The sequence below is a fragment of the Biomphalaria glabrata genome, chromosome 4, assembly GCF_947242115.1.
Source record: "Biomphalaria glabrata chromosome 4, xgBioGlab47.1, whole genome shotgun sequence".
NCBI lineage: Eukaryota > Metazoa > Mollusca > Gastropoda > Planorbidae > Biomphalaria > Biomphalaria glabrata.
The window spans coordinates 55388867-55406549 of record NC_074714.1 but is presented as its reverse complement, the minus strand read 5'-3'; the positions used below and the strand labels follow the sequence as shown (position 1 = coordinate 55406549).

The 17683-nt window shown below is 36.5% G+C and overlaps 1 protein-coding gene across 1 annotated transcript in view; it reads right to left on the bottom strand.

Annotated features, from left to right (window-relative positions):
- The window catches only part of LOC106066092 (uncharacterized), a 45950-nt gene extending 28553 nt beyond the window's left edge, over positions 1–17397 (bottom strand). Inside the window, exon 1 of the mRNA XM_056025917.1 lies at positions 17039–17397. The gene's annotated coding sequence lies outside the window, so the exon portion shown is untranslated. The remainder of the gene's footprint in view (positions 1–17038) is intronic.
- Positions 17398–17683: the final 286 nt, after the last annotated feature.

The following is a 17683-nucleotide window of genomic DNA, read 5'->3' as shown; positions in this document are numbered from 1 at the left end:
GTACTTTACTTTTTATGTTTAGGGAGAGAAATATCAGTCCAACTCCTGGCCTTCACGTGTGGCTCAGATATTGTGTCCGGCGGAACTGTTTTCACTAACAGGAGAAGGGGCGCCTTAACCAGTAAGCTTCGGGCAGGAGAGGCTCGTTAGCCATGGCTGGCTACTCATCTAGGAGAAGAAAAATTCAAACCTCTGTTGCCTTGCAGCTAAACCCAATCATGGGAAAGGTTTCGGAAGTCAACCCTGAGGAAAAATCAGGAGCTGGCGACCCTAAGGCAGTTTGCAGCACCCAGTGCTACACTCTGGCAGAACCTGCGACGCCGCTGACCCCAAACTGTATCGGCACTGCCGTTCCTTTGGATACATCCGCTGCGTGGAGAGAGGGGGGAACTGATGTGTGGGCGACATTGTTCCGACCACAACTTATGCCCAAGCATTCGTCTCATTTCCATGAGATGATCCATAGTCGCTTCGCGACTAACATGTGTTTATCTAGTCATGCGTATTAATCCATGACTTAAACACTAGTAAGTCATTGATTTTCCAGGCTGATTCTGGCAACCCATTTCATGCTCTAATAGCACTAAGAAGATCTAGACAAAGTCGAAATAAACATAATATAGGGAATATCGAGTCCACGGTCTATTGTGAAACTGTCCGTAAGGGAGGGGGGGGGAGTAATTCTACAATTCACCGGCCTAGAGTAGAGTGGAGGGGGAGGGGAGTTCCACCTGAAGGTAACAGATTCTCGAATTTACTGGTCAAAAGTAAAATACGGAAGTGGCAATTTTATTGAAAGTGAGAAAGAAAAGAAAAAAAAGGGTGAGATTACTGGTCTAAATGAACAACATATAAACACTGGAAACAAGTCAACAGGAGTAGCAGGTGTTGAATGCTAGTATAGGCCTATATAGATCTCTCTCTCTCTCTCTCTCGCTCTGTCTATCTATCTATATGGCCTGTGCAACTCTCTAATTGCTCTGTCGCGCTGATTTCGCATAGTAAATATCCTGTTAGCATTCCATTCCATACATTTGAAGTCTTTGATCAGGTGAGATTCGTCTGAATCGGGACTAAACTGATGGTGGGACTTTGGTGACTGAAAAGCAAATGGCTTTAAAAATAATGTAAATCTTCAACTTGAAGTCAAGAATGTGGTCTAAGTTTCAAAGGAAGAAAGCCAAGAATATAAACTTGTGTAAGAACACTACCACGATGGGCAACCAATGCACAAAGATTTTGATTTTACGTCTGCTACAGTAAAGACAGAAAGAGTAGCTTACCTTTATACAATTAGATGTCGAAAGACGAAAAAAAAAAAACCAACCAATGCACACAGATTTTGACTTACGTCTGCTACAGTAAAGACAGAAAGAGTAGTCTACCTTTATACAATTAGATGTGGAAAGACGAAAAAAAAAAACCAACTAATGCACACAGATTTTGACTTACGTCTGCTACCGTAAAGACAGAAAGAGTAGTCTACCTTTATACAATTAGATGTCGAAAGACGAAAAAAAAAAACCCAACCAATGCACACAGATTTTGACTTACGTCTGCTACCGTAAAGACAGAAAGAGTAGTCTACCTTTATACAATTAGATGTGGAAAGACGAAAAAAAAAAAACCAACTAATGCAACCTTTAACAAAAAAGATATTTAGACAATGTCAAAGATCAATCTTGCTACAAAAACTGCAGGCACATACATGTGTATGAAAACGAATAATTCTCAGTAAGGTAGTTGTGTGGGAAGTGACAATGATAGATTCAGGATTGGCTCTCGGTGGGATCTACCGCATAGTCAAATGAAAACATTTGGTAGCATTTACTGTGACTTTTAAAAAGGAACCTCCGATGGTTTTTACAATTTGAGTTATTGACATATTTAAACTGTGCGTAAAAAGTTGTAATAGTAAACATTTTACCATTTTTTTTATATAAATGCTTAGAAACATTTAATAAATTAGACAGTAAATTCTTGACATCTAACAAAAAAAAAAAAAAAAAAAAAAAACCCGGGGTTCTTTGAGATTTCGTTAGGTTAGGCATAAGTCACTTACCTCAACAATGCTGAAACCGAATCTAGATCTAACCAAGCGTATCGCTTCATTCTTATAGGCCTAGTGGCTGTTAGGCTTAGTGACGGCCATAGTTATGGTACACTTTTTTAAATAGATAGATAGATAAATCTAAAGCATAAGGATAACCAACTCGAGGATGAATAGTAACATTTTCATTAACACCCCTTTCTGCCTCAAAAAGTAAATAGAGCGTGTGTCGGACTGATTCTAACAACACTGGTCAGTGTAAGGCTAGCCTAAGCTACGTGTCGTTGTAACGTGCGCAGCCTAGCGTGAATGTGAAATGGTGCGAATGCGTGTTGAAAGGGTTAGAGAAAGAGAGAAGATGGAACAAGAATGGAGTAGACTTGTTTTGATAGTATTAATTGTTAATCAAAATTGACGTATCCATGATCTACTATATATAGGAGTCTGTTGGTGTATGATTTTTAGTCTCATCTGCTCGTAACAAGTGGCGCCCAGCAGGGCCGGTCCTAGCAGTACCGGGGCCCTATGCGTAACTGGTTGCGCGGGGCCTAGTCTGGGTGGGAACAGGGATAGATAAGTGGAAATTAAAATTTTGTATTAGAAAATAAATTAAACTTTGAATTTCATTCATTCTTTTCTAAGTACGAAATTGCGATCAAATTAACTTTACTTTACGAACCTTGCAACCTATGGCATATTTATATGCAAGTGACTATAAAAGTAAAAAAAAAGTATTGGAACTTCCGATTAAGGTGAAAAGTCGCCCAATTATTACATTTTATTAATTAATTAATGATGAGCCCTTTATTTCTTTTATCGCGCGGAGGATTGGCGTTTTCCGCAAGGAATTACACCCACAAATGACAATTTTGTCTACTTTTTCAGGAGATTTGTATGAGTTTCAGGAGATTTTAATAAATTCAGATTTCCAGGAATTTTTCGTATATATTTGCAATTTATTAATTACACCTAGAATTAGCGCGGGGCCTATGAAAGCGCGGGGCCCACTGCGACTGCATAGGTTGCAGTGGCCTAAGACCGGCCCTGGCGCCCAGTGTGGGGCAAGACAATCAAGCGAATGTGTTTGTGTATTGAGTTGTCAGGCGAAAAAAAAAACACACTCAGACACTGCCATGGTAAGTCAAGAGTGTAGATCTACTCTAAACACGTAATTTTTTTCTTTGCTTACTAGATCTTGATCTAACTGCATAGACCTATATCTATTTCTTTACGAGATTGTAAACTTTACTGTATGGTTTTCCGCTATACCGTAATTGCAATAGATTAAATTAATAGGTTTGTGTGACGTCACATAGAAACCCGATGAAAAACTGACCGTTTTTGGATGCGCAGAAAAATTACATCAGAAAAACTCCAATGACTAGGTTAATATTCAAATATTGATAATAAAATTAAAATAAACCAAAACACATATTATATTTATTAAAAAAAAATCACCACAGTTTCCCATTAAGAGTGATAAAATAATTACAGAAAGACATCAAGGCCTACTGTCAATGGCTAGCCTTGAGTTGTTTTTGTTGTTTTGTTTTTAAGGTAGGCAATGTCCAACGAATGCACAGACAAGCGAGGGTTGATTTCAGATGTAAGCAAAACAGACAACGAAGGAAGATGGACGCACAGGCTACTCATGATCACACAGAGAGCAACGTGTAGGAAAGACTGTCAGACGATTGACTGGGTCATCGGAGAACTAGATTTTTGTATGCAATCTTAGCCTTCTATTATTTTAAGTACTTGAATAGCTAAGTAGCAAACGCGTAGGCCTTCCATGGTGGAAGCTCGAAGGAAGATGGACGCACAGGCTACTCATGATCACACAGAGAGCAACGTGTAGGAAAGACTGTCAGACGATTGACTGGGTCAACGGAGAACTAGATTTTTTTATGCAATCTTAGCCTTCTATTATTTTAAGTACTTGAATAGCTAAGTAGCAAACGCGTATGCCTTCCATGGTGGAAGCTCGAAGGAATATGGACGCACAGGCTACTCATGATCACACAGAGAGCAACGTGTAGGAAAGACTGTCAGACGATTGACTGGGTCATCGGAGAACTAGATTTTTTTAATGCAATCTTAGCCTTCTATTATTTTAAGTACTTGAATAGCTAAGTAGCAAACGCGTAGGCCTTCCATGGTGGAAGCTCGAAGGAAGATGGACGCACAGGCTACTCATGATCACACAGAGAGCAACGTGTAGGAAAGACTGTCAGACGATTGACTGGGTCATCGGAGAACTAGATTTTTGTATGCAATCTTAGCCTTCTATTATTTTAAGTACTTGAATAGCTAAGTAGCAAACGCGTAGGCCTTCCATGGTGGAAGCTCGAAGGAAGATGGACGCACAGGCTACTCATGATCACACAGAGAGCAACGTGTAGGAAAGACTGTCAGACGATTGACTGGGTCAACGGAGAACTAGATTTTTTTATGCAATCTTAGCCTTCTATTATTTTAAGTACTTGAATAGCTAAGTAGCAAACGCGTATGCCTTCCATTGTGGAAGCTCGAAGGAATATGGACGCACAGGCTACTCATGATCACACAGAGAGCAACGTGTAGGAAAGACTGTCAGACGATTGACTGGGTCATCGGAGAACTAGATTTTTTTAATGCAATCTTAGCCTTCTATTATTTTAAGTACTTGAATAGCTAAGTAGCAAACGCGTAGGCCTTCCATGGTGGAAGCTCGAAGGAAGATGGACGCACAGGCTACTCATGATCACACAGAGAGCAACGTGTAGGAAAGACTGTCAGACGATTGACTGGGTCATCGGAGAACCAGATTTTTTTATGCAATCTTAGCCTTCTATTATTTTAAGTACTTGAATAGCTCAGTAGCAAACGCGTAGGCCTTCCATGGTGGAAGCTCGAAGGAAGATGGACGCACAGGCTACTCATGATCACACAGAGAGCAACGTGTAGGAAAGACTGTCAGACGATTGACTGGGTCATCGGAGAACCAGATTTTTTTATGCAATCTTAGCCTTCTATTATTTTAAGTACTTGAATAGCTCAGTAGCAAACGCGTAGGCCTTCCATGGTGGAAGCTCGAAGGAAGATGGACGCACAGGCTACTCATGATCACACAGAGAGCAACGTGTAGGAAAGACTGTCAGACGATTGACTGGGTCATAGGAGAACTAGATTTTTCATGCAATCTTAGCCTTCTGTTTTTAAGTACTTGAATAGCTCAGTAGCAAACGCGTAGGCCTTCCATGGTGGAACCTCGAGGCCTCGAGTTGGAGTTAAAACTGAGCATCTTTTTTTTTTTTTGTTAAACAGCTTTTGAAAAGGCAGATTGGAAATCTTTTCCCAGATACCCCCCCCCCTTTTTTTTTTTCCATCTGGTCCACCAAAATGATTGGACCATAGCGCATTGTGCATCCTAGAAGCATGAAAGTTGCGCTTAACAAAAAACAATTCATATAAATATTTCCCAACACACACATTTATTATTGTTAGTCTAGATCAGGAGTGGGCAAATTACGGCCCGCGGGCCACATGCTGCCCTCCGATGTGTTTTATGCGCCCCGCGGACACCTACAGAAATCCGGTGTGCCCCACAGATTATACATATTAAAAAATGCAAGTATATTAAAATAAATATTGTAAATATCTACAGTAATTACTGAATCTTCTGATTCTTATCACTTATGATGAAGAGGCTAAAGAAACATTGTCTCTACACGTCCAAAAAGTTTTAATTCTTATCTTATCTTATATAATACAGACGTTACTTCAAAAAAAGAAGATGATTACGTCCTACGCGTCATGCATTTAGTCATGCATATTAACCAATGACTTAAATTCTGCCAAGTCACTGGATTTCCTGGCTAGCTCAGGCAACCCATTCCATGCTCTAATAGCACTAGGGAAGAAGGAGTGTTTGTACAAATTTGTCCTAGCATATGGGACGAGGAATAAATAAACAAAGTTTACTCTTTTTGGCAATATTTCGAAACATTCAGTCCAAGACACAAACTCAAACCAGTGTTTATTCAATTCTGTGAAGAACTGTGTTGAAAGTGTTGCGTTAGCTTGGAACAAGATGGCAAGTGTAACAGCTGATGAAGCCAGTGCTTGGACTGAGAGAAAGTGTTTTTTTTTGTATAAATTAATGAACAATGCCCAACCATAAACTCTAAACGGGAAAGTTTGCTTAAAGCTGCATTGAATCTCAAACAATTTACTGATGTACCGTATTACCCACCCCTAGTCTAGATCTATTAAAAATGAAATACGCAAACATGATTGATTCAAAATAATTGAAATTTCTTATATTTTACTTTTTTTTTTAGATAGAAACACGTTTTCTTCCCTCGCCATTTTGGAGAGAGAGAGAGAGATAGAGAGAGAGACAGAGAGAGACAGACGGACAGAGAGAGAGAGAGAGACAGAGAGAGAGAGAAAAGGTGGGGTGCATAGAGGAAAAGAATCTAGAAAATCAGATGCTGTAAATGAAAACATGACAAGGCTCTCTACATTAAAATTAGACTTGGATGATATAGAACTATGCTTGCTTTGCAATATTATATTATTAAGTTGTAAATAAAGGTACTTCCTCATGTGTAGCACACGTTTAAAGCAAGTTTTCAATCAATAGGCTACTATTTATAAAGATAAAGATAACGATTGTACACTAAGCTGAGGCTATGTGAGACGCTTAAGAATCAGTTTTGACAGATTTGCAACATGACAACTGCTATTCTTTAAAAAAAAATGCAAGCTTTCTTATTTCATTTTCAGTATTTTCCCAAAGGGCTGCAGTCAACATATATGAAGCATTTAAAATATATCACAAATTCTGTATTCTTAAAGCAATTTTTTTTTTCTTTTCCCTAAGTCTACTTATTTTTAATATGCCGTATGTTATTTCTGCTACCTTTTAGATGCCGTCTAAATAAAAAACAAAACCAACCCTAACAGCATTAATAGGATAGATCTAGAGTCTTTTTCCTTTTTTTATTTTGAGAGAGAGAGAAGGAGAGAGAGCAAGGAATTGTACTTTGTCAAAAAAAAACAAAAAAACTAAATTCTAATAGCATTTAAAAGATAAATCTAGATCTATTGCCATTTCGCTATATTCAAAGGGAGTCAAATAAACTATCAGAATTAATAAATCCAAATGGATATTTCTTTTTATTTAGAGAACAAAATACCAAGATAAATCTAGAAAGGGGAAAGCATGTATATGAAGGACTAACTTTTTGTTGCTTTGAGGGGTAGGGAGTAGATAAGTAAAAGTGCTACTAAAATTATCAAGCCCAAATTATGAAAGCGTGTATGTGTCTGGGGTGCATTATAAAGCAGGTCTTTCCAAATCAAGTCAAAAGTCTATGTGTGAGAAATTTCAATGCGCAAGTAAAAAAAAAAAATGTGGATTCCAGAGAGCAAAAAAGAGAGAGCAGGCCATGAAACACCTATCTTATTTAATACAGACGTTACATCAAAAAAGAAGATGATTACGTCCCACGTGTTATGATTTAAATTTAGTCATGCATATTAAATTTCATTGTAACACTAATTCACTAGCTAAAATAATGTTAGGTTGATAGTTAAAAATGTGAATCGTTTATTAAACTAATAAAAAAAGAAAAGAAGAGGCTATTCTGGCCATAATAAACAAATCAATGGGCGTAGCCGGTTGTGTACTGCTAGTAAATTTGTATGACTGGCCATTTCACAGAAGAATGAATTTAATAATAAAAAGTCAAACTAAGCAGATTTGTTTCACCTTTTAACTTATTTTAAGGCTTAATGAGTCCACAGACTGTTTAAGTACACGCAACAGGACAAAAAGTAAGCAAGAGAGTTGAGCTATGTACTTTAAATTGCCTGCCATTCCATTGGAGGATGCAAAGGAAAAAAAGCAAAGGTTTTGGCAAAAATATGTGATTTAAATCTAGATCTTTATATAGAAATCTCAAGAGTACTAGATCTAGATATAGGCATTCTAGTAATTTTAAGAGACCTAGATTTAGATATATGTATATATATTATTGTCAAGAGCGTGGGTGTGTAAGATGTGAGATTGTGTGTGTGTTTGTTTATTTTATTAGTTGGTGTGTGAATTGTTTTTATCACGGGATTTTCAAGGGGGGACAATTAGGTTTCTAGCGGTCAGTCTAGCAGTTGGAGAGCTGACCTGGTCTGAGTAGGGTGCTGGTGTTTTGTGTATTTCATAGGAGTGATATAATTGTGTGCTTTATTAAGTATTAAAGATTATCGATATTCATGAATATAAGGAGTTAGAGTTGATGTATACTAAGTGTTCGTATTTGAGTTAAGCAAGTATTGACAAGTGTAATTGAGAATCATACCCTAGATTATCGAGCCATATGTAAGTGGTAAAGAATTCACCCGAGTTCCCTTACAGTTGGGGGCTCTTGTGAAAGAAAACCAGGACCTCTCGTCGCATAAATTGTATAAGTAGAGCAGTTATAAATTGTTATTGATGTACTTAAACTTACAAATATTGTTCTACATGTTATATTGCTGTTAACTTGACACTCATTCTATTTTAAAACATTTTCCTCATGTTATTGATGTACTTAAACTTACAAATATTGTTCTACATGTTATATTGTTGTTAATTTGACACTCATTGTATTTTAAAACATTTTTCCTCATGTGTTATGCCCCTTGATTTGGCCTGAGGAACGGCGGTGGTTTGAAGTACCAGTACAGAGAGGACAGCGACAGCCCGAAGTTGCATCACGAGGACAGGTTGGATCACGTGCAGGGAGTGGAAGTTAAGTGATTTGTGTTACCTCTCGTGTAGCTGAACCCTCTACTTTCTAGCCTCTGTTTTCTTGCCTCTATTATAATTTGTTTCAATTTGACTATCATATATTTTCCTTTTTTTTTTCTTTTGCTGTCATACTAGCCTCTCAATTTAAGGCTTCAGTCATTTCTTTCTGATTTTATCGTTGCCAATTTTTGCTATAAAAGCAAGAGTCTTTAAATCAACGTATTCTAACTTCCTATCGGAATCTAATAATCTGATCATTATTTCAATTTGTATTTTTCTGTCTTGATCATTTACTTGCCTAGTTAGTCTTTCTAATCTATTGTATAACTAAAAATATTCTGCAAAATTAGGATTGATTTTATTTTCTTATTGTATGTATAATAGAGCACTATAACTATTCTTAAGGTAGTAATTTAAGGTAAAAGAAATACTAGGACTGTTATTTTAACATTTTCTGTAAACTTAGTGTAGCAAACGTACTGAGTGCTGTGTATTATAAGGATTAGAAAGTAAAACATGGAAAAAGAAAGTGAGGCAGAGAAACAAAGAAGAGAAAGATCTGAGAGGGTGGAGGAAAGAGAAATGTCCAAGCTGCAACAGATGATAAGATTAAAAGAACTGGAATTGGAGGAAAAAGAGAAAGACAGACAGGAAAGGGATAAAGAAAGACAGGAAAAGAAAGAGCAGAGAGAACATGAGGAAAAAATGAAGAAACTTGATTTACAAATCGCACAGGAAAAAAATAAAACACAATCAAGCGCGACAACCGGAGTCACGGCCCAGAGACCAAGACTGAGTAAAGGTTTCCCTGCCATGACAACAGAAGATCTACCTTGTTACCTCGACATGTTCGAAATGGCAGCTAGGAGAGACAAGGTTCTAGAAGAAGACTGGGTGGCACAGCTGCAGGAGAAAATAACACCTAAACTAAGGCAATTCCTGACACAGAGAAGATTAGTGGACTGCACTGACTACGAGAAGATAAAAAAAGAGCTCTTAGACTATGTGGGAATGACGGAGGAAGCCTGCAGGAAAAGATGGCATGAGACGGTCCCAATTGAAGATGGCCCAAGAGAATTTTTTGTGGCATTACAAAAGAACTTCCGACAGTGGTGCGAGGCGGCGAAAATAGAAAGGAACTTTGATCAGCTGGAGGAGTTAATATTGAAAGACTCTATACTCAGTGCCCTAAACGAGGAGGTAAGAGAAGAGATCCTAGATAAAGAACCTGAGTCGTTGGACAAGCTAGTTGATTTGTTGGAGAACAGAAAGATTATCTTCTCGAGCAAAAGCATTTTCAAGAAATCGAGAAATTATCAGGCCAACGCAGTGAGTGACAGAAGAGATTTGAATAGGCAAAATTACCGCTACCAAACCAGTCCTAGCAGCGCAAACTATATCAGGCCAAACATTGAATACCATGAGCCCAGAAGGAATTTCATCAGACCCCGCTATAGCAATTCTTACAACAGAGCAAGAGGGCGATGGAGTAGGCCAAATTACACATTGAGCAACCAAGTTAACAACAGAAGAAACAACTATGGAAATGGAATGTACCAGAATAACCAAGGAAGGTATAGGAATGAGACAAGAAGGAACTACTCCAATCAAGCCGAATGTGCCGTGGTGCAATTGCCTGAAAGACAAGGGACTTGCAATCTGATTTACCATAATCCAGAAAGTGTGGCTAACTTCATTATGAATGACAAGTCTATTGGATCGCTAAACATAGAAGAAGGAAAGCTGAATGGAAGAAAGGCGTCGATCCTGAGAGATAGCGGCTGTAGCGTTATCGCCGTAAGAGAGACACTTGTCAATGAAAAAGATATTTTGCCAGAGAAATGCTCCTTGTGCTTAGCAGACGGGCAAGTATTTATATACAAAACCGCAAAAGCAATGCTTGACACACCTTACCTGAAAGGAGAATTCATCGTTGTGCTATTTCCTGAGCCGGTCGCTGATGTGTTAATAGGCAATGTGAAAGGTCTGTTTGTGTCAGCCGTAGAGACGAGAGGAATGAAGGACAGAGAAAGGGAAGAAACTCAAGTAAAGTCTCCGGTCATAGGAACAATTATAGAAGGGAGTCTAGAGAAGGAACAAGAAGAAGATGAAACTCTGGCACCACTATGGAGAAAATGTACCGAGCAAACAACACAAGTGACTAAAGAAGCATGTATTACGTTTGTCAGGAAGAAGAGTTTGCTTTACAAGAGAGTTACGTCCCTTACGGAACCTCAAGTTGTTAAAGATCTTTTAGTTGTTCCTAAGGGCAGGCGTAAGTTAATACTGGAAAACGCCCACAGCTCACCACTGGCAGGGCATATGTCTGTAAAGAAAACAAAACTTCGTATCTACTCTGAATTTTATTGGCCAGGAGTTGATAAAGATGTAAAACACTTAGTAAGATGCTGCGACCCATGTCAGAGAGCAAAAGTGCCAGGGAGAGCTGGTAAAGCAGTGCTGGGGAAGATGGACAGACAAGGTGTACCCTTTAAGAAAATCGCAATAGACCTGGTTGGACCTCTTCCTATGACAGAAAGTAAACATAGATACATCCTAACTATAATAGACACATTCTCCAGATGGCCTGAAGCTGTACCTTTGAGAAATATAGAGACAACTACTGTGATAGAAGCTTTGTATTCGGTCTGCACTAGGATTGGTTTTCCAGAGGCCATTCTCTCTGACAATGGTTCTCAATATGGTTCAGATTTATACACAGAAGTCTGCAAATTCTTCAATGTGAAGATAATCAAGTCCTCGCTATACCACCCGGCCTCGAATGGATGCGTAGAACGCCTACATGGTTCACTTAAGAGCATATTAAGAAAGCTGTGTTCTGAACGATCTAAAGATTGGGACAAATACTTAGCCTCGGCATTATTCGCTATAAGAGAACTGCCCAACGATACAACAGGATTTTCACCCTACGAACTTGTATTTGGAAGAAAAATTAGAGGGCCTATGGCAATTTTGAAGAAACTTATGACCAAAGAAAAAGAAGTTGACACTAATTACACTAACTTGTTTGAATATCTTGAGGAATTAAAAGAAAGACTACAAAGTACAGCTAAGATTGCATGTGATAATGAAGACATAGCGAGGCAAGAACAAAAACGACTATATGATAGAAACACTGTAAAAAAAAGTTTTGATACAGGAGAAATGGTATTAGTGTTGAAACCAAAAAAGGGAGATAAGCTCAAATTATATTGGGAAGGCCCGTACAAGATAGAAAAGAGGTTATCAGACTTAAATTACATAGTAAAGAAAGGAAACAAATCAAAGATATTTCATGTAAACAGATTAATCAAATATTACACCCCAGTTGAAGCATCAAGTAACAATGTTGCCAACAGTAGCTGTAAGAGTAACATTTTGTCTGCTGCATTTATTGGAGTCGTGGATGAATATGACCATGATGAAACAGGGCAAATCATTGATAATGAGATAGAAGAATTAAAACTACCGGAAATGATCCATGAAAATGGAGAAATAAACCAAAGGGCAATAACCATTAATAAAGACTTAAACCAAACTCAGAAAAATGAAATTGAAAAACTCCTTGAAGACTTCGCACACGTAATCTCAGATGTACCAGGAAAAGCGAAAGTAGAGCCCTTTAAAATAACTCTAACATCGGATAAGCCTGTCAATTTAAAACCTTATAATGTACCAATGGCGATGAGACAAAGGCTACAAGAAGAAATTGAATCGATGATTAACATGAATATTATTGAAGAGAGTGAATCGCCTTATGCATCTCCTATGATCTTAATCAAAAAGAAAGATGGAACTTTGAGACCAGTTGTTGATTATAGGCAATTAAATTCCATAACAAAATTTGATGCAGAAGTCATACCAGATCAAGAGGAACTGTTTATCACACTAAGGAAAGCCAAATATTTTAGTAAATTAGACCTAACGAAAGGTTACTGGCAGGTGCCATTAGAACAGAGTAGTAAGCAGTACACAGCGTTCAAAGTACCTAATGCACACTATCAATTCAAATATCTCCCATTTGGTTTAAAAAACAGTCCTAGTTTCTTTAACAGAACAATGCGTAGAGTGCTAAAAGGTTTAGAACAAGTTGTTTGTTATTTTGATGATCTTTGTGTGTACAACGCTGATTGGCAGAGTCACATGTTCTCATTGAGACGGGTGCTTGAGAGGTTAGGAGAATTCAATATTACTGTTAAGCCTAACAAGTTACTAATTGGGTTCCAAACTATTACATTCCTAGGCCATAAGATTGGCCAAGGCTTTCTTCAGCCTGAAAATTCTAATGTCAGTAAGATTCTGCAGCTACGGTACCCTAAAACAAAGAAGGAAACCCGATCATTATTAGGTCTGCTCAATTATTATCGCTCCTTCATTCCAAACTTTTCAAGCTTGTTGTCTCCCTTTACTGAAATTCTTAAAAAAGGGCACCCTTCTAAAGTTGCTAAGACTGTGGAGGGGGAGGTTGCATTGGAGCGTATACAAAGATACTTGACTTCTCACCCCATTTTAATGTTGCCTGATCCGGATAAATGTTTTTATCTACAGTGTGATGCTTCGGACAAGGCTGTTGCAGTTGCTGCTCTACAGTACGTGGGAAACAAATTGCATCCTGTCCGTTTCCTCAGCAGAAAATTACTCCCACGTGAATGTAAATACAGCATAATGGAGCGTGAGTTGTTAGCATTAACATGGGGAATTAAGAAGTTGGAACACTTCTTGTATTCACGTAAGTTCATTGTTCGGACTGATCACCTGAATCTCAAGTATCTCAAGTCTGCAACCACCAATGCTCGTATTGCTAGATGGATATTATACCTTATGGACTTTGACTTTGAAATACAGCACATTAAAGGTACAGACAACTTTTGGGCTGACCCATTGTCTAGGCTGACAGTTTGAACTCACATTATTGTCTCTGTCAGAAGCATACCTGGTATTGTAACGTTTTCAGACTGTGCACGTCTCAGCAATCCAGTATGTACGTTGAACTTTTTCAACTATGATCGTCTCGTCAGAGAAGTTACTACTATTACTACTACTACTATTATTATTATTGCTCAATTAAATTGACTGAACTGTTCATCTCTTTGTGTTTTAATTGTACTTTGCACAACACGCGTCGTCTCATCCAGTATTGAGAAGCATCGGAAGTCAAGTCTTAAGCTCTATATTCACAAACAATAAACAGTAGCCTACATTGTAACCTGACGTCACAAGAGAAGGAACTGGACAAGTGGAACAGATGAAGATTAGTTTAGTTATATTATTAGTTTTATTATTATATATGCATTATTATTGATGAACTTGTTTTGTTTGGAAATGGAAAGATAATTCATGTATTTTATTAATGTTGATGCATAGAAACGAAGTATTCATTATTTCATACTTAAACTCATGGGTGTAGTTTGTTGAATTGAAACAAATTACTTGTGTAAACATAGTAAGATGTACTGTGTATTTTTGAGTAGTATTTCTTTTAACCATGTTGTACTTCAACAATGTCATTAATAATTTTTTTTAGTGTACATAATATAGACTTAGATTTTCAGGGAAAATCTAGGGGAAGTAAGGGGGAGATGTCAAGAGCGTGGGTGTGTAAGATGTGAGATTGTGTGTGTGTTTGTTTATTTTATTAGTTGGTGTGTGAATTGTTTTTATCACGGGATTTTCAAGGGGGGACAATTAGGTTTCTAGCGGTCAGTCTAGCAGTTGGAGAGCTGACCTGGTCTGAGTAGGGTGCTGGTGTTTTGTGTATTTCATAGGAGTGATATAATTGTGTGCTTTATTAAGTATTAAAGATTATCGATATTCATGAATATCGATAATCTTTAATACTTAATAAAGCACACAATTATATCACTCCTATGAAATACACAAAACACCAGCACCCTACTCAGACCAGGTCAGCTCTCCAACTGCTAGACTGACCGCTAGAAACCTAATTGTCCCCCCTTGAAAATCCCGTGATAAAAACAATTCACACACCAACTAATAAAATAAACAAACACACACACAATCTCACATCTTACACACCCACGCTCTTGACATCTCTAGATATCTAGAATTGTCTAGATTTTGGTCTAAATCAGATTTCACTGATTACCTGTCATTATAGATACTAGATTATATAGATCTATATAGATTCAATTGATCATAAATGTATTTGAAGTAAATGTAAAAGTAACAATGTCTTACTGTGATAATTTAAATAGTACTACATCTAGATCTATAGTTTAGATGAGTACAGTACTGAGTGGTCAGTAGATCTAGACTTAGAGATATACATAGACTAGATTTATTAGATACTAGTTGACCAGCAACATAGCATAAGCCGCTATTTAGCAGGGTCGGCCTTAGGCTACTGCAGCTTATACGACCGCAGTGGGCCACGCACTTACATAGAACCTGTGCTAGATGTAAATTATTAAATTAAACCATTTTATAACTTATAACAGATTTATCGCAGCCTCCTGATTTACCAGGAGCTCCTGGAAATCTCCTGAAATTGCAAAGTATATGTAAAAGGGAAATTTCTGGAAATTATTTAAATCTTTTGAAAACTCATACCTGAAATATAGACAAAATTGTCATTTTGGGGTGTCAATCAATATGGAAAACGCCAATCCTACGAGCGATAAAAAAAATAAATGGTATTATACAATGTACCATAATTGTGGAATCTTGTGGAAGAAGATTTTCGCACCTCAAACTAATGAAGAATTACTTGAGGTCAACAATTCTCGAAGATAAATTGAAACATTTGGTAATTCTTGCTATTGAGCATGATGTATGTAGGAAATAGAATTTTAATGATATACTGTATGACTTTGATACACACAAGACTCATAAAGTAATTCTGTACATAAAAGAATTAATAAAATGCAAAGAAAGACGAATTTATTTTCTAATAAAAACTCTTGATTTTCACTTATTATCCATATCCCTATCTAAACTGGGCCCCGCGCAATCCATTTCGCATAGACAGGGCCCCGCAATAGTTAAGTCTGGCCCTGCTATTTAGTGACGGGTGAATACAGAGAAGTTTACTTGTTCTTCCCCCTTTTTTTTTTATTATTTTTGCCGCGAAAGTTATATGGGGTAACTCTAGTACGACTTGCAGAAATAAAAGAGTTATCTTTCGATGATGTGTGTCCTGCATGCTCGGGCGACGAAGAGAATTTTATATATTTAGATACTTGGATATAATCTATATCTATATATAATCTATATATATATATATTATATAAAATTATTACAATATATATAATTTAATTATTCTAAATTATAGAGGTCTAGTAAATACTAATGATTATCTAGAGTAGACTAAAGTAGCAATAAACATTTTAAGATCTATCGAGAATCTAGATCTGATGGTCAGAGTCTATAGACAGAGTGTGACAGGCAGTATTAGTAAGTAGATCTATACTATTACTCACTAAAATACTAAATTACTGTATTAGAAGTATAGATTTAATAGATGTAGTCTGATGTAGATTCTATATATATATTATTATAGATCTATAGACCTAGTAATCTAGTAATAACAGTATATGAGTATAGATCTAGGTCTAGAATAATCTAGATTTAGATAAATTTATTATTATATACTTAATTATAGACTAGTAATAATAGTATTATACTAAGTATAGTTATTATAGTTTAGAATTTAGATCTAGACTCTAGATGACGCTAGATTGCGGCTAGATCTAGCTAGATTTATATATATATATATATATATATATAGGCTACTAATATAATATAAATTAAAATATACCATACTGTCCATATTATTATAATAATTTATACTATATAGATTATCTAGACTATTTGAGTAAAGATATTAGATAGATTATAGTATAAAATAGTATAATAGCTAAGTAACCAAGAATATATTATATTTATATTATAGACATCTACTGATCTAGTCAATATAGATTATACTTTATAATATAATATTATAATTATAGTAAATTATACTCAACTATAATAAATTATAGATGAATGAAACTACTGCTACTAATAACTACTAGATTCTAGATTTCTTTAGACTAAACTTTAGATCTAGACTATGATGATGACTATCATCTATCTAGTCAATTCTAGTCAATCTAGACATTCTAGACTAGATCTAGAATCTAGATAATTATAACAAATTATTTTAGACATTTTAGTACAATAGTAGATAAGACCATAGTACATTATCAACCTACCAGCAGTGGGCAGCACTCCAGTAGTAGATCTACCACTACTACTGGTAGCACCGACACCGCACCGTGAGTGGCTTCACTTCAATTTCAATGCAAAGGCAATAGTCACTTATAGTGCCAAAAGTAAAGGCTTGACTTGCCACTTGACTTGGTTTACAGTTTTCAGTTTAGTTAGACAGTAACTAAGATATCTAATTATTAAATCCTAAAATATGCGCTAGAAAAACCGCTAGATCAAGATTGTTTAGATCTAAGTGTAGATCACTAGATCTAGATATCTTCTATATTACAGATGTAGAGAATCTAGAGTCTAGATCTAAATCTAGTCTAGCCAAACCAAGACAATAATAATTATTTCTAGTTTGATAACAACAAATTTATTGTCAACCAGAGTTATCTTTCTATTCTTAGGTCATGAAGTCGATATCACTGACCTATATACATCTAAATTTTATATACAGTTACCAGACATGTTATCTTGTACAAAGCCTTACATAGGAGAACAAAAAAAAAAAAAGCAAACTGAAAAAATGGACATATATTTCTTTGATTAAACTTATAGTAACTCATAGGATATCATGCACATTTATTAGATATCATATATCTCAGAATAAATTACTTTTTATCATTCATATTAACGTGGAACAT